The following is a 23337-nucleotide window of genomic DNA, read 5'->3' as shown; positions in this document are numbered from 1 at the left end:
GCTATCCCATGAAATGCATCCTATGACAACATGCATTAAACATAAATAAGGAAACCCCTGTTCCAAGGTAGAGTGTGAGCAAAAAATGGGGCAGCAAGTGATCAACATACAAAGTCTTTTTGAAATTGATTGTATGGGAACAAGAGAAGGTGGCTACAGTGTGAGACAAAGTTGATGGAAGGAAGAAACAGTGAAAAGAAAACAAAATACTTTGAGACTTTATATTTAACATGAGTTCATTCATACTTAATATCTTTTAAATTTTCATTGATCTTAGGGGTAGAAGAAGAAATGCAAAGTTGTCTCATCAATTAGAAAGAATTGTGAGCACAATTTTAAAGCACTTCACAAACACACAACAATTACTCTTTTCATTATTATTTAACTAGTTCAGGGCAAATACAGGCTCTCTGAAATCTCAGTGCACTCAGCACTTATTTGGGGACCTTGAATATATGCTACAAAAGCAGCAGTTGACAACTAAACCCAAAGATGGGCTCTAAAGACAATTACATGACAAAATAATAATCTTCAAGTAATGATGGTAAGATTTAGGATGGCTAAACAGCTCCAAATGCAAAGCAGAAAGTTGAAGGTACCGGAAGAGCTTAAATTTATATTATCTTTTAGGTCATCATTATAAGTATTAGCGCAAGTGTATGAATGATTTTAGCAAAGCTCTTAGAAATCCCTCATGCTTTATCAAGATTACAGAGCAAGAGAACCTTTCAAAGGTGAAATAAATGGTATTAATGCAATTGTCAAACAACCTATGTATTAAACAGCTCTCATACTTCTTGGGAACACGTGCCAACTTTCTGGGAATTAGAAGATTTATTTATCTTCATGATGTTTCCATCCTCCTTTCTGTCATCTTTACCAAAAATCATCAATAAGAATATGATAGGAGTTTTCCTGCATTAAGAGGGGAGTCTACACTGATCTGCTCTATCTGCTGTCACAATTACAGGCAGCTGTACTAAGCCAAAGAGTCGCCTAAATGTTTAATGAAGCAGGAAAGTCATTCTTCAGCTGTACTGCAGACCCACTAGACGGTTTGAAAAGATCACCTCTGTTTGTTTTAAACTGGCAATAGATTGCTGAATATTTAATGAGTGCTATGGTATTCAGCTCTGAGAGGGGCCAGGCAAGGGTCAGGCTATGGCTGCCTGCTGCTCCCTGCAATTTCAAGTTTCCCTGAGGTTTATTAAAGGTGGGAAATAGCAGGGTCAAATCAAGACCTTTTTCAGTGGCAACCTTTGTAGCACTGTAGACGTGGAAAGGAAAACGGGAGGTCACAGGCCTGTCCTGGTGAAACAAGGTTAAGAATTAGGAACAATCTTTCAGGAGAAATGAGGAGTAGGGCTAACGTTTCTTTCCCTTATTCACAAAGGTGAAGAAAAAGAATAGTGTTAGGGAAGAGAAGCAATCAAAAATCCTTGTTGTTTAACAAAACACTGTAAGTCAGCTATACTTCAATAGAAAATTAAAAAAGAAAAGAAAACTTTCCTACTGAAAAGCTTAAAAAAATCCTTACTGTGATTATGCTGGGAAACTGATCTTACATCCAGATTCCATTATTTATTTGTGGCATTAAATACTCCTTTACTATCTGAACAGTCTTAGTCCAAGAAAAGAGTACTTTAGTAAACAATTTGTTCATAGTCAGATTCAATTGTAACTGATACAGAATCTGTTGCAATCATATGAGTGCCAACAGTAAAATGGAGAAAGATGGTAGCATCAGAAATGGAACCAAGAGGCATTTGCTGATTGATTGGATATATATTGTTGTTGTTGTTCAGTTGCTAAGTCATGTCTGACTCTTATCATGGATATATATATTATATACAGATACACACACACATATATATATTCTGTATATATGTATATATGTTATATATATACACACACACACACATATATATATATATATATATATTTTTTTTTTTTTTTTAAGGCATCAAGGATGATTCTAAGATTTTGGAATTTTGGTCAGACTATTTCCTAAGATGGAAAAGGAATGGCAGGGCGGGGAGCAGTTTTAAGAGAAAAAAAAAGAGTATAGTATCAAACAATGTTAAATTTGAAATGATCCTTAGGCAACCAAATGTAATATCTACTAGACAGTTGGATATACTGAGTTGCCATTCTGAGTTGAGGTATATCACTGCAGTGATGGAATATAATAAATAAAATCATTTGGGGGTATAAACAGAAGCAGGAGAGTTTTGAAGAGTGAGTCCTAAGGGCACTCCGAAGAACCCTCAAAGAAAACTGAGCAGGGGCCCCGGGATGTAGGAAGACAAACAGAAGAGAAGGGAATAGTGAAGGCCAAGTGAATCAAATGCTTCAAAGAGAGAGTGACAATTGTACCAAATGCTCCAGATGAGTAAAAAAATGTGTGAACTGGGAACTGGCCATTGCATTTGGTAACACGGAAGTTACCACAGTTACATGGAAGACTTCGACAAGTGCCTCTGAAGAGTGGCAGAGACAAAAGTCTAAATGGAGTGGCCTCGAGAGAGGATGGTAATGGAGAATATGAAGTTAAGAGAAGTACTTCAAAGAATGTTGGTATAATGGTAAGGAAATGGAGTAGTGACTGTCCTGGGAGATGGAGTCAAGCAGATTGTTTATTGTTTTGTTTTTGTTCTGTTTTGATGGGAGATATTTGTATGTCAACAGGAATAACCCAGAAGAGAGGGGGAAATTGTCAATAAGGAAAGAGACTGATGTCCTTAAGTAGGTAGAAGAGAGTGGGATCATGTACAGATGAAGATGTAGTCTTTATACAAGGACAGCTCGTCCACGATAACAGATGAAAAGCATTCACACAGTACTTAACTAGGGATAATGGTGCAGTCAGCATCCAGCCACAAGGGAGAGCTCATAGGCCCATGTGGACATAGGGTCTATGAGCTTGGTATCAGCTCCTGTGTTTGTTCTCAGTCATACCAACTCTTTGTGACCCTATGCACTATAGCTCACCAGGCTCTTTTGTCCACGGCATTTACCAGGCAAGAATACTGGAGTGTGTTGCCATTTCCTCCTCCAGAGGATCTTCCTGACCCAGGGATCGAACCTGTGTCTCTTGAATTGGCAGACGGATTGTTTATCACTGAGCTCCCTTACCTGGGTAGCCCTGATATCAGCTCTACCAACCATCAAATTCCCATGTCTCTGAGAGTTACCAACAATGCATTTGTTCCCTGTGCTGATCATCTCAGAGTCTCTTCAACTGCCACTCATTCAGTTGTGAGGTTTTTTTCCTTTTCTTTTCTTTCTTTATTGTGGTAAAATACACATAACCTAAAATTTACCATTTTAGCCATTTTTTAGTGTACAACTCAGTGTCACTGAGTACATTCACATGGTGTATAATCATCACCACTATCTCTCTCCAGAACTTTAAATCATCCCAAACAGAACCTCTGTACCTATCAAAAATAACTCCCCCTTCCCTCCATCCCTCTAGCCCCATGGCAACCATTATTCTGCTTTCTGTCTCTATGGATTTGCCTATTATAGTTACCTCATGTAAGTGGTATCATATACCATTAGTCCTTTGTGTGTCTGGTTAATTTTTTAACATAATGTCCTCAAGGTTTATTCATGTTGTAATATATATTAGAACTTCATTCCTTTTTATAGCTGAAATATCCCATTGGGCAAACTCCAGAAGATGGTAAGGGACAGGGAGGCCTGGCAAGCTGCAGTCCATGGGGTCGCAAAGAGTTGGACATGACTTAGCGACTGAACAATAAAATACCATTGCATGTATATATCACATTTTGTTCACTCATTCATCTGTTGATGAACACTTGGGTTGTTTCCACCTTTCTGCTATCCATCCTTTACACTAACATGACTGGAAGATAAGTTCCTTTTCTTTATTCCAACATCCAGCTTTTCTTTGTTCCTGGCTTGTTTCCCTATAAGCCTCATTACTGACCTTCCTACCTACAAGCTACCCCTGTGTTCCTTTAATCATTCTCAATACTTCACTCTCAGATTCCTCTCTCTGATATACAATTGTTAGTACTTCATTTTCTGACTCAAAAGGTAACCTCCACTTGCTTCTCAATTCACACATTTAAGAACAACCAGTGACAAACTCCCCTCCCCATTGCCATAACTCAACTGGATTTATCTCAGTCTATACTCTGGTTCATGCAAATTGAATAGTTAATCTGTATTCACATATGACTTTTCCATTCTCATAAAATAGATCTTTCTACCCAGTTAGAATGCCTGTTTCTCTCCAATCATCTTCTCAAGTGTTCCTAAAACATTTCATAAAATAATTTTTCACAAAAGTTCATAAATCATTTTCCTTAGAGTCAATGACAAGTCCCAGTTGTCACTAACAGTACCAACAATGCTTTGGTCTTTGTAAGTGGATATGCCTATTTGTGGAAAATTGATCCACAGAGATAGATCAGGTTAACTGTAAGTGATCACATGGTTGTTATGCAAAGTAAGAACTTGGAATAAGGGTGTAGTAACCATGTTTTTTAAACTTTAAGATGTTTTGACATCTCAGGGCCCTTGCTAGCTGGGGAGACAACATCCTTCCAAGGGCTAGCTAATTCCTAGAGATAATGAATAACTAACCCACAAACATGTCTTTCATCTACAAACCAAAGAATCCTAAGTCCATGTTCTCAATTACCTCATTTATCTAACTCATACACCAAGTCAGTATTTCTCCTTCCCTAAGTCAAGCCAGGGCCAGGTACTAGGAAACCAGAGACCAGCCCAGAACCCAGAGTCCACTGACATTATCCAAACTAACTAATCCTAAACTGTTTTGCACACTCTGCCATGCCTTTCCTGTAGGAAGCACAATAAAAGCTCTGGGGCGTGCTTTCTTTTCACTCTTCCTGCCTCCTCACCATGGTACCTTGCAAGGCATGCCCTGCCACTCCCTTCTCTTTGGAACTATAAAAGGTCTCCACTCAGTAACCTCCATAAATTTAAAATCCCATGGATACAACAGAGACAAAGGATCAATCAAAACCATCAGTGATATTCATACATTCTGAAGGAAAACTAGCACAAAGGTTCTTTTGCGGGGAGGGGCATATCACATGGCTTGTGAGATCTTGGTTCCCCTACCAGGGACTGAACCTGGGACCTTGACAGTGAAAGTGTGGAGTCCTAACCATTGGACTGCCAGGGAACTCCTGCAAAGGTTCTTCTATCAACTCATCTTACCCCAACAGAATCTAAAATCATGCTATGAAGTAAAGTTCATGTAGCAGATCTGATGCTATCTTATGAAAGACCTGCTTACAAAGCAGGCCCTTGGCCCTTGGAAGCTTGCAGCTGGTGCACTTTTTCCCTTTGCTGATTGTGCTCGACATCCTTTTGCTGCAGGGAATCACAATCATGAGTACAATGGTGAACTGAACCCTGTGAATCATGATAGCGATTCTTCCAGTTTGGGTGCCATAATGTTTCCTTACTTTTCTTATCAAAGCAATTCTGATCCACATCCAATATTCTCCAAGGCTGACATATGTACTCATCATTTTTGAGGTTCCCTGCTCTCCCTAGAATTATGGAAGAGCCTTGCAAGAAGCGCTCCTTCTGTGGCTGCTGCTCTTTCACTACTGTGTCTTCCCCTGTGGCAGGCACTCTTTGATGGTGTCCATCCCAGCAGTACGTCCTCATGTCCACAAGCTGAGATACGGACACATCTCCCACCTCCCACTCCCTGTGCCAAAGTTCAGACAACTCAAGAATAATATCATTTCCAGAGATTCCGTCCCAATCCTTTTCTTGCTTGAAGGGAACACCTTCCCTCTTCCATTCAGACAACTAGGGGAAATCTTTGCTCCTCAGAGTTTGGTCCTCAGTCCCTAATGACTGCTAATTCCTCCCAGGGGCTATGCCTGCCAGAGCAGAAGAGCAAAGATCTAATGTCTGATAAATAGGGGTGAGAATGGGTATGGATGTGTGTGTGTGTGTGTGTGTGTGTGTGTATGTGTTAAGGAAGTAGAGAGAAAAGAAGGAGGAATAAAAGAAAAAAATTTTTTTACTCAAAATCAGCTGCAGCAATGCATGATTTAATCCTTGGAGAGGTAGCTGGCAGGTGCCAATTTGAGGTTGACATTACATAGGCATAATGATTAAATCCTCGGCCATTGGTGATTAAGTTAACCTCCAACTCCTCTACCCTCCAAAGAGGCCAGGCGATGAGGCTGAAAGTTCTAACTCCCCAACAGCCTGGTCAGTTCCTCTGTTGACTAGCTGTCACCTTCCAGGAGTCACCTCATTAGCATAAATCCTGGTGTGGTTAAAAGGGAGCTATTACAAATAACAAGAGATGCTCTTCTCACCCCTATTGCTCAGGAAATTTCAGAAGTTTTAGTAGCCAGAGACTGAGGACAAACACAAAATATATTTTTCTTATAATATCACTATATCAGCAGAGGGGAGGTAGGAATTAATCTTTTATTCTTCAAATCTTCTACAACAGTAGGAATAAAGCATAAAAATAGTATATCAATAAGTTATCTTGCTACAAAGGTAGTAAATTTGATTTTTTAAGGAACATTCTAACCAAAGCCTTTTACTTATTAATATCAGGGAGCAATTTTTCTTCAGTATCATTTCTCTGCTACTAAAAGACAATTCACTATTACTCAACCTTTCTCTAATATACAATCTACACAGGACATCTCTAGTTTATTTTCTGTTTATGATATCCAGAGACAACAACTTCCAACAACAATTTATGATTGAGAAAAGACATCTCTAACTGAAACAACTGTTGGTAACAGAGGCATGAATATTAATTCTGGAAGACTAATGACCACAGATCACAATGACAGTGCCATGTAGATATATTGACTTAGGCATCCCAATTCCCACTGAGAAGCTTGAAAAAGGATTTGTACTTCTCTGCATCAAATCTGAAAGGCCAAGAACAGATATTCCAGTCACCTCACCTACAGTATCAAATCTTCTGGGTCCATGCCCTGAAGTCCCTTGTAGGACTACTTGATAGTACTATATTTTAATTGTCAGTCTAGGTCCAAGGTCAACCCACTTTGTGCCAGAGTTTTCTGTACAGAGAACACTGCGAAAGCATGAAATACAAGGTGTGATTCTCCAGTGAAAGGAACCAGAGCTTCTTGAATGCATGGATGGCTGTAGAGCAGTGAGAACACAAAATAAACTGGGATAATCTTTCAGTTTCAGAAAAGAAGGCGTTGCTCAAAAAATAAATAAAAGTAACAGAGACAGGGAATGTCAAAAGGATTCAAGAGTAAACCTGAAAGAATGCCCAATGGACAAACCTGGAACAATCTGAGCCATGAAATAACACAGCACTGGATTACAACCCAGGTTACTACATAAATATCCTTGAGTCCACGATGATAGAAATGGTTGAAGGAGTAAATGAGGGGGAAAAGGCAAGTCCCCCTTACAAACAGTTTCAAATAACTTATATAGATATTCCATTTGGGAGTAGGTACAGCTTAATATTCTTTCCTCCTTGATTTAGCAAAGGATAGACTATGGCAAGGTAGGAAGAGTTACTTTACAATGGAGCAACCTAGCAAACACTGCTTTGCCCAGAAGATCAAGGTAATATCACCAGTGATAAATTTATCATATATACTCCTTGATATGATGTGAGGAGAATGGCACCTTGCCTCTGGGGTATTTGACTCCAAACCCCTTACATCAGTTTAGTCATAAAACAACATCAGACAAACCAAATATTGAGGGACAATCTACAAATAATATACGACCATTACTCTTTAAAATTATCAAGGTCATGAAAAGCAAGGAACTAAGAAATCGTCACAGACCAAGAGAGATTAAGGAGACATTACTGAGGCAGGATGTAGATGTCCACCCACCCCTGGGGTAAAGTGATTGCAGATTCATTCCCTGTGGGCTGAAAATCCAAGTCATGACAATTAAGAGAGGAAGCTGGGCCCTGCCCAGTCCACATTTTATTCCTTCTCAAAGCCAGGAGACCTCTCCAACCATACTTGCACAGAAAAGGCTCCTTGGAGATCAAAGAGAATGATGTTAACTAATGTCAGGCTACCCACAGGCCTCTGCGGTAGAATCCATCTTGGCTAAGAGATGCATGCTCATACACGGTAGGATCCTGTGATATACCAAATATGGACTGTGAACCAGGCCAATCAGAATGATTGGCCAAAGGAAACCCAGAAGAAATAACCCATAAAAGTAACTCAAACTGCCATGAGGGAGAGACTCAGCCGCCCTCTCTCTCCCTGAGTCTGCCCACGTGTCTGTCTACACGTACTGCACTTTTTTTCCTCTTAAAAAATACTTCACTTGTTTCACTACTTTCTGTCTATATGGGAATTCTTTTCTGCAAAGCCGAAGGGCCAGGGTGCTTGTCACTGACCACTGGTCAAATTGTGCATCTGCTGCTTTTACTGCTGTGACCCGGCCTCAACCGCTGGCTGGGAACCCAAGCTCTGCTTCAAGCCGTTGCAGGCCAGGGCCCCCCAGGATCATACAACTCCATGTAAGGTGATTTCCTGGATAGGACCCTAGAGCTGAAAAAGGATAGGAGTGGGAAAGCTAGTGAAATCGGAATAAAGTCTTTAGTTAATAGTATTCCAGTGTTAGTTTCTTATTTGACAGATATATCATGGCTATATACGATGTTAACACTAGGAGAAGCTGCTATAGGGTACAAGAACTCTCTGTTCTACATTTGCAATTTTCCATAAATCTATAATTGTTATATATATAAATATACATATAAATATATTGTGGATATGTGTGTGTGTGTGTGTGTGTATGTATATATATAGTGAAGTTGCTCAGTCATGTCTGACTCTTTGCAACCCCACGGGCTGTCACCCATCAGGCTCCTCTGTCCATGGAATTCTCCATGCAAGACTACTGGAGTGGATTGCCATTTCCTTCTCCAGGGGATCTTCCTGACCCAGGGTCGAACCCAGGTCTCCTGCATTGCAGGCAGACGCTTTACTGTCTGAGTCACCAGGGAGATATATATAAGAATATATAATATACATAAGTATTGGGCACTGACTCATGCAAATAAAAGTGCCCTCTTCATCCTGATGTTTCTGTTTCATTTGTTCTGAATTTGCTTTGCCTGGAAGCTGAAACCTGATTCCCTGAAATGACCAGGGTGAGTGGATCTGGAAGAGGACCCTCTCAACAACTAAACTGAATATTATAGAAATACTTTCATCCTCATGCGCAGAGCTTGTGATGCCCAGGGACAGCATTGGCCAAAGAAGAGCAAATATAAGAGTTAACAGGTCAGCACTGAAAAGGCTACATCTCAGCATCTGTAATTGACAGTTTGCTTCAGTGCCATAATTCTGCATAAAAGAAACTGCAAAGGAACCAGCAGTTCTTTCCCATTAAGAAAGCTAATGAATGTGTTATTTGCAGCTATTAACACTTCTCAATTGTGATCTTTGGTAATTACTTTCATACTCCAACACTACCTTCATTTTCCAGTCCAACTCTTTCTAAAACTCTCTTACAAAACATATTTTGATTAATATGTGTATTTTGATTAACCTTACCTGCAAATTCAAATTTTAAAATCTAGAGGTGGAGATCAAGATGGTGAAGCAAGAGGTCACAGAAGCTCTACTTTCCCCATAAACATATCAAAAACACATCTACATGTGGAAGAATTCTCACTGAAAACTAACTGGAGACTGGAAGAAGGACTCCTGTGTAACTAAGGCTGTACACACATCAGACAGGAAGCTAAGAAAAATGATCAGGTTTGGACCTGTGCGCCTGGGAGAGGACTCAGAGGAAAAGGGAGATTACGCTGGCAGACGCCCACCCTGGGGAGTGAGTGCGTTGAGCCAAACACTGAGCATCCTGGTCCTGGAGTCCTGTGCAGAGGACACAAGCCCCTTGGCTGCTTAGAGGATCCCTGTGATGGACAGGAAGGCTGGAGGAGGCTGGACGCGGCTTGTGAGGAGTGCACAGGGGCTGACTTCTCCTCAGTGCAAGACAGAGAGAGGTCTACCCTAATAGTTGCCAGGTTTCCTACAACCACCTAATTGTGTACCCCAGCCCAAGTTGAGCAAACACTCAGCCCGCCTCATTCCACACCATAGCATGGCACTGGATCTGGGGCCACAGGGACTTTGGGATGCAGAGGCTGAAGGTATCATCCTCTCAGAACTTCAGACTGTGCTACAAAGCTACAGTAAACAAAACAGCAAGGTACTGGCACAAACACAGACACATAAACCAATGGAAGAGAATAGAGATCCCAGAAGTAAACCCATGCACTTACGGTTAATCAACCGCTAACAAGGGAGGCAAGAGTGTACAATGGAGAAAAGACAGTTTCTTCAACAAGTGGTGCTAGAAAAACTGGACAGCTGTATATAAAACAATGGGATTAGAACAGTCCTCACGCCACATAAAAAAATAAATCAGATGGTTTAAAGACCTAAATGTAAGACCTGAAACTGTAAAAATCCTAGAGGAAAACATAAATTTAACATTCTTTGATATAAATTGTAGCAGTATTTTTTTACTCTATCTCCAAAAGCAAAATAAATAAAAGAAAAATAAACAAATGGGACCTAAATAAACATAAACTCTTTTGCACAGCAAAGTAACCCATCAACAAAGTGAGAATACAACCTACTGACTAGGAGAAAATATTTGCAAGTGACATGGCCAACAAGGGGTTAATATCCAAAATATATAACAGCTCATACTACTCAATAGCAAACAACTGACTTTTTTCAGCCAATCAAAACAAAAAGGCAAAAAGACCTGAATAGACATTCTTCCAAAGAAGACACACAAATAACTAACAGGCATATGAAAAGATGTTCAACATGGTCAGTTATTAGAGAAATACAAATCAAAACCACAATGACATGTCACCCCACACCTGCTAGAATGGCTATCACCAAAAAGTCTACAAACAACAAATGTTGAAAAAGAGAAGGAACCCTTGAACATTGCTGGTGGGAATGTAAACTGGTGCAGCCACTATGGAAAATAGTATGGAGGTTCCTCATAAACTAAAAATAGAGCTACCATACAATCCAACAATCCCACTCCTGGATATCTATTTGGAAAAAAACAAAAACATGAATTCAAAAAGATATATGCACCCCAGAGTTCACTGCAGTGCTATTTACAATAGCCCAGACACGGAAGCAACCCACATGTCCATCAACAGACAAACGGATAAAGAAAATATTGTCTACATGTACAATGGAATATTAATCAGTCATAAAAAGAATGAAATACTGCCATTTGAAGCAACATGGACTGACCTAGAGAATATTACACTTAGTGAAACAAGTCAAATAAAAGCAGATACTGGAGACTTCCCTGGTGGTCCAGTGGCTAAGACTGTGCTCCCAATGAAGGCAGCCTGGGTTCAATCCCTGGTCAGCAAACTAGATCCCACCTGTAACAACTAAAGATCCTGCATGCCACAAATAAAATCCAGCATAGTCAAATAAATAAATAAATTTTTTGAAAAGCAAATATTGTTATGATATTGCTTATATGTGGAATCTGAAGGATAATGCAAATAAATGTATATGCAAAACAGAAACAAACTTACAGATACAGTAACCAAACTAGGGGTTACCAAAGGGGAGAGGGAAGGGATGGGGGCAAGTTAGGGGCATGAGATTAAGAGATACATGTATAAAATAGAGAAGCAACAAGGTATATTGTATATAACACAGGGAACCATAGCTTGTAATAACTTTTAATGGAGTATAATTTGTAAAAATACCGAATCACTATTCTGTATACCTGAAACTAATGTAATATTGTAAATCAACTATACCTTAATTAAAAATATTTTAACTATTGCTTTAAAATATTTAGCCCAGTTCTTCAACTAATATCTAGTTGAATGAAGTAAAATTGCCTCTTTCACTTGATATTTAAAAATTTAGACATGTTAATAACAATACCAAATTTTATACCATACATGTGAAACACAATTTTATACCTTAAATTCAACCTGACAATAACCCTGTCAGGTAAAGCAGGACATATACTATCAGGGTGAAAAGTTAGGCAAGTTGGTTTATATCACACTAGGATCCAGCAGTAGGCAGGTAGGAAAGAGAATCGAGGTAGAGTGAGGGGGACTGGAATTAGGAGAACAGGCATTGTTGAAAGGCAAACCCCCTAGAGGGAAGGCCACGGCTCATATGGCAGAGAAGAGATGCGCTGAGTCAGCCCTGGGCCAGAAGACATCTCACCTGGAGAAGGTGAACAGCAGAAAGAGCCTCATGGAGCCTATAGGTGGCAAGTTGATGACTAAGGTCTGCAGAAAAAAGTATCCCAGCTCTAGCTATGGCAAAGCTTGATCCCAGGTAGACTATTAACCAAAACCAAGCAGAACACCTTGCCTAGGGTACTTCTGATTCGGTCTCAGGACACCAGCCTAGAAGCCTGGAGAGACAGGTAACAATAATCATTCCCATTTTTCAAATGAAGAGGTGAAGTGATTCAACCTTGGTGGATGATGCAGCTAGACTGCCTGGATTCAAATACTGATTCCACCACTTCCTGGGTTGTTAATCGGGGTTGGCTGTATTGTGGTAACAAGCAGACCCTCAAAGGTATAACCGTTTAGACAGAGTTCAACTTTGTTTTCCACCTCTGTGATGCTCCAAGGATGTTCCTGATTGGTGGGAATCACTGGTGCCCCTTCGACCTGTGGCTCTGCCATCCCCCTGAGCATAGTCTTCACTCAGAAGGCAAATAAATGGTCAAAGAGCATGGAAGGGACACTCCTGCTTCTGAAGAGCTTTAGTCTAGAAATGGCACACATCTCTCATGTTCTATCAGCTGGTACTTAGTCCAGTGGCCACTTTTCTTGCAAAAGAGGCTGGGAAAGGTCCACTGGATATGTGCTCAGAGAGAAAAAACTGATCTTGGGTGAATGGTGTCTGTTACAGTAGCTGTGTGACCTCGGGAGGTTACTTAGCATTTCTGTGCCTCATTTGTTCTCAACTGTAAAGTGAGGATTATAATGTGACCTGCCTCAAAGAATTTTCATAAGGATTAAATGAGTTAGTACATGGAAAGCATTTGAACAGCGCCATGTTTGTGGTCAGCACTCCACAGATGCTGGCTATTGTCATCATCATCATCTTTGTCATCACTAATTTCATCATTACCATGATTATTTGAAAACTAAATGACTGGGATTTAAATCTGTATCTGTGACTCAAATCCAGAGAGAATTTTTCTGTCTCTTCTAGACTGCTGCTACAGTCTTGAGCATTTATATAACAGGATTCAATTCTCAGCTTTCCTCCTGAAATTCAAATATTGTCTCTCTAAAATGCACAAATGAGAAAATCTGGTCACAATAATTGGAAGCAACTGTTGGGGCTAATGGAAGGACACGGTAGCCTTATTTGATTTTGAGAATAATATTTCAGGCTTTTTTTTCTCACTTTGAAATTTTTCATTTCAGTAAAGACAACAGAGAAATGTCATGCAGAGGAGAAAATTCAACTAAGGGATCATTGTTCCCTAGGCCTGTATTTTGAGGGGAGAATATACATATTTAATTTTTTTTTCAGAGAGCAGCTTAGTATCTCTTCCTCACATTCGCTTATTAAAGGTCACATTAAAGCAGTCATGGAGTGCTTGCTCAATCATTCTTTGCCCTTCTAGTGTTTCAGCTAAAACAGATTATATCATTCCATTTTTAGTTAATTCTATTTTACTTGCTTGGATATTGAGAGGAGTATCAGGAAATGAAAATTTCTTTCAGTGAATAAGCCAGACACTTTTCAATCACATAAATAAAAACAGAAGGGTAAATATTATTGCCATGAACAGTAAGTTTTTCATTCAATATCCTTGAGCTATTTGACCATCTAATGTTGCTGCCTGCTTGCATCTAAACTGGGGCTTTATTACAAATGTACTGTGATTATGATTCGCTCTGAGGCTGCCTATGCATCTTGCTAGTGGCCTAGACTCGTTTATTATCTCATCTCACTCATTGGAGGGGAAAATCTGCAGCGCCCAGCAAGACTCTCTTCACTGGGATAATGGGAAACTAGATTTGAAGCATTAATTTACTCTCATAAAACTAGGAAACATTAAACAAGCAGATCTTAAAGAAGCATAATCTGGTCATCTTGCTCACTTCCAAAGTCACGAAGGCAGAAAGAGAAAGTCTACTCACGCATTCTCTCCTAAATAGGCCACCTCTGTACCCAGGAAATTGCAGGAGTAGAGTATTTCAAGAATGTGCCCGAGGCAAGGATGCCATGAAGTGCTGTCTGGAAAACTTCACGGACACTTCCCTGGGTATACCTCACATTACTGGGTGACCACCACAAGACTCTGAGTGCTCACGAGGGGACTCCAGGCAGAGGAACGTGGCAGGCACAGCAAGCTGTCTGCCAACATCTGCCCCCCCAACCCCACCCCTGCTCTGCAAAAGTAAGGACTGTGACTGTGTACCCAGCTGCCCAGCAAGGTTCCATTTCCAAGACATCTGTACCATCAGATGTGGCCGTGTAGCTAAGATTCCACCTCGGGAACATGAGAAGAAGGGCTGTGTGCCACTTCCAAGGCATCAAGGGAGCCTCCGCACCTGCCTCTCCCTGACTGTAAAAGTGACTCCGTGATGACCCTGAAGACAATGATAACACCCTAGGGTCTTGTTACTCCAGTGTGATCAGGGAACAGCAGTATTTTACCATTTAGGAACTGTTAGAGACACAGAATCTCAGGTCCCACCTCAGACCCACTAAAATGGAATCTGCTTTTAACAAGATTCCCAGGGAATTCATATGCACATTATTATTATTATTATTATTATTTGCGGCACACTGGCCAAGAGATGGAAAAGCCACGACTTGGAAGGAACCCGGGTCCTCACTTGAGCAGAGCAATCCCACTGACATGCCACACTCACTTTGAAACTACTATGTGAGGAAGAGAAAGAAACTTTTATTATTATTATTATTACTATTATTAAAGTCGTGGTATTCTGGAGTGTCTTTATTACTTAAGTTTATTCTAATATAAGTAGTGTGACACTCTCCATGGGGTCTCATTTGTCAGACACTATTTTGAATCCTGAAGGAAGTGCCTATGATCAATTTACCAACCCTGTCAGGGTTAATCAGTTTAGAGATCTACCAGGTGAGACTTCAGCACCCAAAGATAGCCCCCACTACTAACTGGACATCAGTGTCCTGGAGGATTCAGCCTCTCAGAGATCATCTGCAAAGTTAAGAGCTGAGAAAGAGAGTTCCTAACGAAAAGTCACTCTGGGGTCAAGACTGGAAGCCAAGAGAGGGAATGCAGTCATGAAATTAAAGCTACAATCAGAGAGTTCTGGGGCTCTCCCGGCTGTGTGAGCACCTACCTCCTGTGTGCATTTCTCACACCCCCAATCTGAGGCCCTGTCCTCCCAACACCCACTGGCCTGCTCAGAACACTGTGGTCTTTGCGCTGTCCAGCTAAGCTTGAAAGTTGTTTTAAGGTCAACATCTTATCTATGAAGGAACTAACAAAACTGTATTCTTAAATGATACGTCTCACACAAACTCAATCTTGTTTTAACTATCTAAACAGTTCAAGTGTTTGGCATGGTATATAACCTCATTCTCAATTTGACTACTTAGTAGGTATCTACAGACTCAATTGCCGCTATTGTCATTGCAAGACTGCTCCATGTGCTTCTCTATCTTGAAAACACACACACAAGAAAAGCATCTTGCCATTCCATTGGGACCATTCCCTTACTCATCTCTGTGGCTTTGCCCATGCTTTTTTCTACAGTTTGAATGTTCTTTTTTCCACAACCTGGGGAAGTTATTCTTCAAGCCCAAGTTTAATGCTTCTTGTTCCCAGCAGCCTACCCCCAACTCCTCCTTGGCTGTAGGTCTCTCCTTCTTCTGTCTATGGAAGTTAGCAACCCGTTAAGACACAGTATTTTAATTATTTTCTCCTCTTACTTTCAAATTATCTGGAAATACCTAGAGGGATAAACTTTGTATTTAAATAAACCTTTTGCATTTGAATTCTCCATGGCAGAGCTCAGCAAGTGAAAGGTAAATAGCTGTTTGGAAAATAAATAAATTCTCTGCTCCCCCCACTCACTGCCTATTTCTCCTTGGGCCCATTTATACTTAACCATTTAAGAGAGCTTCCTTTGTAAAATGTGCACATACAGATTCCTAGCTAGTTTCAAGCTCCCATTTTCGGGACCATGTACACTTTTTAGAAACCTATGAGTGCTCAGAGGGCCTAAAAATTGAAACACAAAGTACCCAAATAATGTCTTGTTGATCAAGAGAATGAAAGGTTTCGTAAGAGTCTTTAAATAGGAGTATGCTAAATCACTGAAGTAAAATTTTGAATTTTCCTCTAGATTTGAAATATATATACATTTCCATTACATGCATTTGTTAAAAATTTGGTTTACCTGTTGAGAATCTAAATTTTTCTATTTTTTGAAGCTTTTTACTTAATAAAATTTTTGTAACACTTAGATTTACTTTCAATATTCTGCTACTTTACCTCAGTGTCCAGAGTGTGGCTCTGAATATTATTCCCACAGAAATGAACCAGGGCTGCCTGCAGATGTGGCTGATTCCAGGTCTGAGGCAGAAAATGTACAAGATACCTTGTCAGACCAGAAAGCAAAGAAACTCTCAAAGACTCCCAGAAGCATGTCAGCAGAAGTCAGGAAGTGACTTGAGATGGCTTTCACTGGCCAAAGAAGGGACAATCTGGACATGTCTAAAATATGCATTTATGTGAAATACAAATTTCAATGGATTGAGATAAATCAATTCAGTCTTTTAAAAACCCATGGATTTGTTAGAATATGCCCACCCCTCTAAAAAAAAACAAACCAAAATTTAAAACCCTCATTGATCATCCTTGGAGGATCCATAGAGCTAAGGCCCTGTTCTGAAAAATAACTGAAAAGAAAAAATTCAAGCATTTATCCTGCCTTTTTTATATGAAGACCTCAGAGCATATAAACCTGAGTTCATGTGCTTCCCTGTATTTCCCCAGCCCACCTGCCCCCAAGACTTGACCACTTCTTCAGTGGACACCCCCACCACTATCACTGTCGTCTGCTCTCCTAACACTGCTGACTGTCCCAGCCTCCGCTGAGGTAAGGGCTGGGCTCTGAGCATGGTAACTGTCACATCTGCTACTCTGGGAGCAGCAGCAATTCTGGTCCAGGTCCAACTCGAGGGGATGGGCATAAAGATGCTGGCTCCTCCCTCTACTTCTGGACCCAGATACAGTGTTAAACATTACTGCATGTGATCTGGCTTCCCTGAATGCTGCCTTGGGCAGTCTGATGGGTCAACCTGGAAGGTGAGAGGAATTAACACCTCTTGAAGTGAACGTTGAACTCTGATCAATGGATATGGGTAATCATTAGCAGATAGTTTTTCTTCCTTCCTTCCTTACTTCAAGACTATTCCAAGATATAGTATTTCACACTGCTTACATCCTATGTGGCAGACATCCTATGTGACCAAACAACCAGTTATGTATTGTTGTAAGGTTATATCAGCTTGACAACATGCCACTTTGCATTTGCTTTTCCTCCTCCCCTGCCTCACTTCCCTTTCTCTTTCATCCATGATGTCCTTGAATTGTATCTCCCAGTAAAACTTTAGCATGCAGACTCTGCCTCAAGATGTGACTTCTAGGGAGCATCATTATTTCATAGGGTAACCAGATGGATGAAGAAGCAAAAAAAAGCATTATGAAAGGTAAAAAAATATGATGATCTCAGAATGGGAGAAAAGAATTGCACATGAAGCAACTAACAAAGGATTCATCTCCAAAACATACAAACAGCTCATGCAGCTCAACATCAGAAAAACAAACAACCCAATCAAAAAATGGGCAGAAGACCTAACAGACATTTCTCCTAAGAAGACATACAGGTGACAAATAAGCATATGGAAAAATGCTCAACATCACTCATTATCAGAAAAATGCAAATCAAAACTGCAGTGAGGTTATCACCTCACACTGGCAGAATGGTCATCATTTAAAAAAAAACTACAAACAATAAATATTAGATAGGGTGCAGAGAAAAGGGAACCCTCTTGCACTGTTCGTGAGAGTTTAAAATGATACAGCGACTATGGAGAACAGTATGGAGATTCTCTTAAAAAAAAAAAAAAAAAAAACTAGGAATAAAACTGCTATATGATCCAGCAACCCTACTATTGGGTATATGTCCTAAGAATACAATAATTCAAAAAGACCCATGTACCCCAATGCTCACTGCAGCACTATTTAAAATAACCAGGATATGGAAGCAACCAAGATGTCCATCCACAGATGAATAAATAAAGAAATTGTGGTACATATACACAGTAGAATATTACTCAGCCATAAAAAGGAATGGAGTCAGTTCTAGTGAGGTGGATGAAACTAGAACCTGTTACACAGAGTGAAGTAAGTCAGAATGAAAAAAACAAATATATATTAATGCATAAAAGAAATGCAAAAAGGCAAAAGGGTTGCCTGAGGAGGCTTTACAAATAGCTATGAAAATAAGAGAAGTGAAAGGTAAAGGAGAAAAGGAAAGATATATCCATCTGAATGCAGAGTTCCAAAGAATAGCAAAGAGAGATAAGAAAACCTTCCTCAGTGATCAATGCAAAGAAATAGAGGAGAACAATAGAATGGAACAGACTAGAGAGCTCTTCAAGAAAATTAGAATACCAAGGGAATATTTCATGCAAAGATGGGCACAGTAAAGGACAGAAACAATATGGACCTAATGGAAGCAGAACATATTAAGAACAGGTGGCAAGAATACACAGAAGAACTGTACAAAAAAGATCTTAATAGCCCAGATTATCCAGATCACTCACCTAGAGCCAGACATTTTGGAGTATAAAGTCAAGTGGGCCTTAGGTTGTGAAGTAATTAGCCTCCAACTAATAAAAAAATTAAAAAAAAAAAAAAAAGTGGGCCTTAGGAAGCAACACTATGAACAAAGCTAATGGAGGTGATAGAATTCCAGCTGAGTTATTTCAAATCCTAAAAGATGATGCTGTGAAAGTGCTGTACTCAATATACCAGCAATTTTGGAAAACTCAGTAGTGGCCACAGGACTGGAAAAGGTCAGTTTTCATTCTAATCCCAAAGAAAGGCAATCCCAAAGAATGCTCAAACTACCGCACAATTGCACTCATCTCACAGGCTAGCAAAGTAATGCTCAAAATTCTCCAAGCTAGACTTCAACAGTACGTGAACCAAGAAATTCCAGATGTTCAGGCCGGATTTAGAAAAGGCAGAGGAACCAGAGACCAAATTGCCAACATCTGTTGGATCACAGAGAAAGCAAGAGAATTCCAGAAAAGCATCTACTTCTGCTTCTTTGGCTAGGCTAAAGCCTTTGACTCTGTGGATCACAACAAATTCTGGAAAATTTAAAGAGATGGGAATTCCAGACCACTTTACCTATCTCCTGATAAATCTGTAAGCAGGTCAAGAAGCAAGTTAGAACCGGACATGGAACAACGGACTGGTATCAAATTGGGAAAGGAATACATCATGGCTGTATATTTTCATCCTGCTTATTTAACTTATATACAGAGTACATTATGAGAAATTCTGAACTGGATGAAGCACAAGCTGGAATTAAGTGCCAGGAGAAATACCAATAACCTCAGATATGCAGATGACACCACCCTTATGGCAGAAAGCGAAGAGGAACTAGAGAACCTCTTGATGAAAGTGAAAGAGGAGAGTGAAAAGGGTGGTTTAAAACTCAACATTCAAAAAACAAAGATCATGGCATCCAGTCCCATCACTTCATGGCAAATGGATGGGGAAACAATGCAAATAGTGAGACACTTTATTTTCTTGGGCTCCAAAATCTCTGCAAATGGTGACCGCAGCTGTAAAATTAAAAGACCCTTGCTCCTTCGAAGAAAAGCTATGACAAACATATTAAAACCTAGATAGCATATTAAAAAGCAGAGACATTACTTTACCAACAAAGGTCTGTATAGTCAAAACTACGGTTTTTTCAGTGGTCAGGTATGGATGTGACAGCTGGACCAAAAGAAAACTGAGCACCGAAGAATTGATGCTATTGAACTGTGGTGTTGGAGAAGACTCTTGAGAGTCCCTTGGACAGCATGGAGATCTAACCACCAGTCTGTCCTAAAGGAAATCAGTCCTGAATATTCATTGGAAGGACTGATGCTGAAGCTCCAATACTTTGGCCACCTGATGCAAAGAACTGACTCATTGGAAAAGACCCTGACACTGAGAAAGACTGAAGGCAGAAGTAGAAGGGGATGACAGAGGATAAGATGGTTGGATGGCATCACTGACTCAATGGACATGAGTTTGAGCAAGCTCCGGGAGATGGTGATGGACAGGGAGGTCTGGCGTGCTGCAGTCCATGGGGTCGCAAAGATTCAGACATGACTGAGCAACTGAACTGAACACATATATATGGAATCTAGAAAGCTAGCACTGATGAACCTATTTGCAGGGTAGGAATAGAGACACAGACATAGAGAACAGACTTGTGGACACAGCGGTGGAAGGAAAGAGTGGGACAAATTAAGAGCGTAGCATGGAAATATATACTATACCATACGTAAAATAGATAGCTAGTGGCAAGTGGCTGTATAACGTAGGAAACTCAACCAGATGCTCTCTGACAATCTAGAGGGGTGGTATGGGGTAGGGGATGGAGAGAGGTCCAAGAGGGAGGGGACATATGAATACTTATGGTAGATTCATGTTGTTGCAGAAACCAACACAACATTTTAGTGCAATTATCCTCTAATTAAAGATTTAAAAAATAAAATAAATGAAGAAATTATAGAACTAGAATATCACAATTTCACAATCTCTCATAAAATAATGTGTCCATTACTTTATGCCTAGCAATGGCTGAAAATATCACAAGGGAGATAAGTAGATATTATTAATATATCCCCATTATGAAAGCAAGCAGAGAGAAAGTCTGCATTCTGATTTCTGGGTGAGAAAAAAGGTCTTTCTTTTCACAAAAATTCATGTGATAGGAGAGTTTATATCGGTGCCCCTGACATCTTAGAGTCACCTCTTTGCATTGACATCATAAACCTAACATAACTCAGGCAAAACAGCCTCCGATTCTACAAATACAACTTGTATCACACTCTTCATCATATCCATCCGTTGACCTTCTTTGGTAATTCAAAATGCCATCTTGTACATATGCAGAAGGACTAGGAAGGGAGAAGCACTGCATGGATCAAACATTTGTGCACATGGCCAGCTCAAGTCTGTGCCATTAATGCCACTTTTGAAAATAACTCCATCAAGTTTGCCTTGAATATTCTCCAAACAGAAATGACTTTTCCTTCCCATGAGTTTCTAAAGCGTGTGCTTTGTACTTCTGGCAAGTTAGTAATCATTTCCATGTTTTTCAAACTTAAGTTATTTATACCCACATTGACAATGGGTGAGGATTTAGGTGCAACCACAGATTTAACAGAATTTTTCCTAAGAAAAATTTCCTAAAATTTTTCAATTTTACTTAAATATTTGAGAGAATAAATTTTTAAAGACCATTTTAGTGTTAAATAAGAATATATATACACTTGAGTGTGTATCTTAATTTTTTCAGGTAAGACACACAGGAGGCAGCTTTAAATTCTAATCTTCAACTTCCCTATGTTATGCTCCCTGTTTGAGGGAAGTGGACGGGCTCTACATGGACAGATTTAACATGTCTCTGGTTTGGTGAGGGTCTGGAGAGTAGGCAGGTATCTTCATGTAATATACCTTTCCACTGCTATTATTATACGGAGCTTAAATTTTTTTTCAATTTTTTCATAATTGAAGTGTGGCTGATTTACAATGTTGTGTTAATTCCTGTTAATTCCTGTTGTACAGCAAAGTTATACAATTATATACTCAGTTATACATGTGTTCTTTTTTGTATTCTTTCCTATGGACTTGAAGTTTTTAAAGATGAGGTGGTTGTTTTCATGGGGAGACAAGAAGTCTTCTAGAGAGAAAAGACTGAGATCTCAGTCCTGTTTTTTCAAGGTTCAAGTTCATGGAAACATGTACAGATGGCCTGGGATGTGCCTGATGGAGGCTAGGAGGCAGAGAAGGGTTACAACTCCTGTAAGATGGCCCTGTGAAGACAGGAGGTGAGTACCAAGTGTCAGAGGCTCCTCCTTAGGATATCAGCTTGGTCCTCAGATCCTGACTGGTAAGGGGCCTTGGTAAAAACAAACAAGTACACTAGAAAGATACCCTAAATCCTTCTACCAGTGTCAACTGCAGACTATGGTTCTCCCGAAAATGAAAAGGTGGTGGGGAAAATACCGAAGATCAAAGGGAGTCCTTTGAGACTCACATATAGCAAGTTCTTTCTATACTCTTGTTGCAGGAGTAGTTACCTTTACCTATTCAATGTCTAACACAAGTCAAATTAAGCCCCTTATTTAAAAAGAAGCAGAGGACTATGGCAGTACTAGTAGAGATTTTTTTAAAGTATGTTAATTACACTTTATAATCCACTTACTTCTCCTTTGCCCTTAGTTAATCTCTGTATTTAGCTACAGTAGATAGATGATGTTGATGACAATGAAGATAGACAGATAGATAATGTAGACATGTGTGTATAACGCACATATTGTGTTCTTCTTTGATTCGCATTTAATAATATTTAAAGTGTACATAACTTGGGGGCAAAATACCTCCTCCAGTGTTTCCTCTCCCAATGCTCCAGCAGAGCATATAAAACAGGCTTTGTGATACCGTGGGTGGACACTCAAGGAAATTTATGAACTAATTGATGAAGCTACTGCAGGGAATGTCATCATAGCTTTGCTCTTCCAGAAAATAAGGATTTGGTTTTATGAATACCAATTAAAAAGCTGCTTCTCCGGGCTTCATAACATTATTTTCTTCACTAACATATTAACATTCCTGAAACATAATTCTCTGGATTTAATGCTAAGAAATCATTGGTAAAAAGATTTAAGAGATTATATATTGCATATAATTCTCGTATGCAGGAATTCAATTTTGCTATGAGAGCTGGAAAGGATCTCAATCTATGTCAACACAAATATGTATAAGATTTAGTGCTTTTTATGTTGACTCAGGTATTATCAGAATTCAAGGCATGCCTTAATTTCCTCAGGGTACAAGGGATGCAGGGGAGCATCTAGCTAGATGTGCCCTGCTGGGGGATAAACATCCATGTGTATATTTGACACTGGGTTCTTCAAGGAAAATAGTTGGTTTAAACAGCATGGTTTCTCGTGGCATAGCAAGTTCTTTTCA

Source organism: Cervus canadensis, chromosome 20, assembly GCF_019320065.1.
Source record: "Cervus canadensis isolate Bull #8, Minnesota chromosome 20, ASM1932006v1, whole genome shotgun sequence".
Lineage (NCBI taxonomy): Eukaryota > Metazoa > Chordata > Mammalia > Artiodactyla > Cervidae > Cervus > Cervus canadensis.
Note: the sequence above shows the minus strand (reverse complement) of the source record.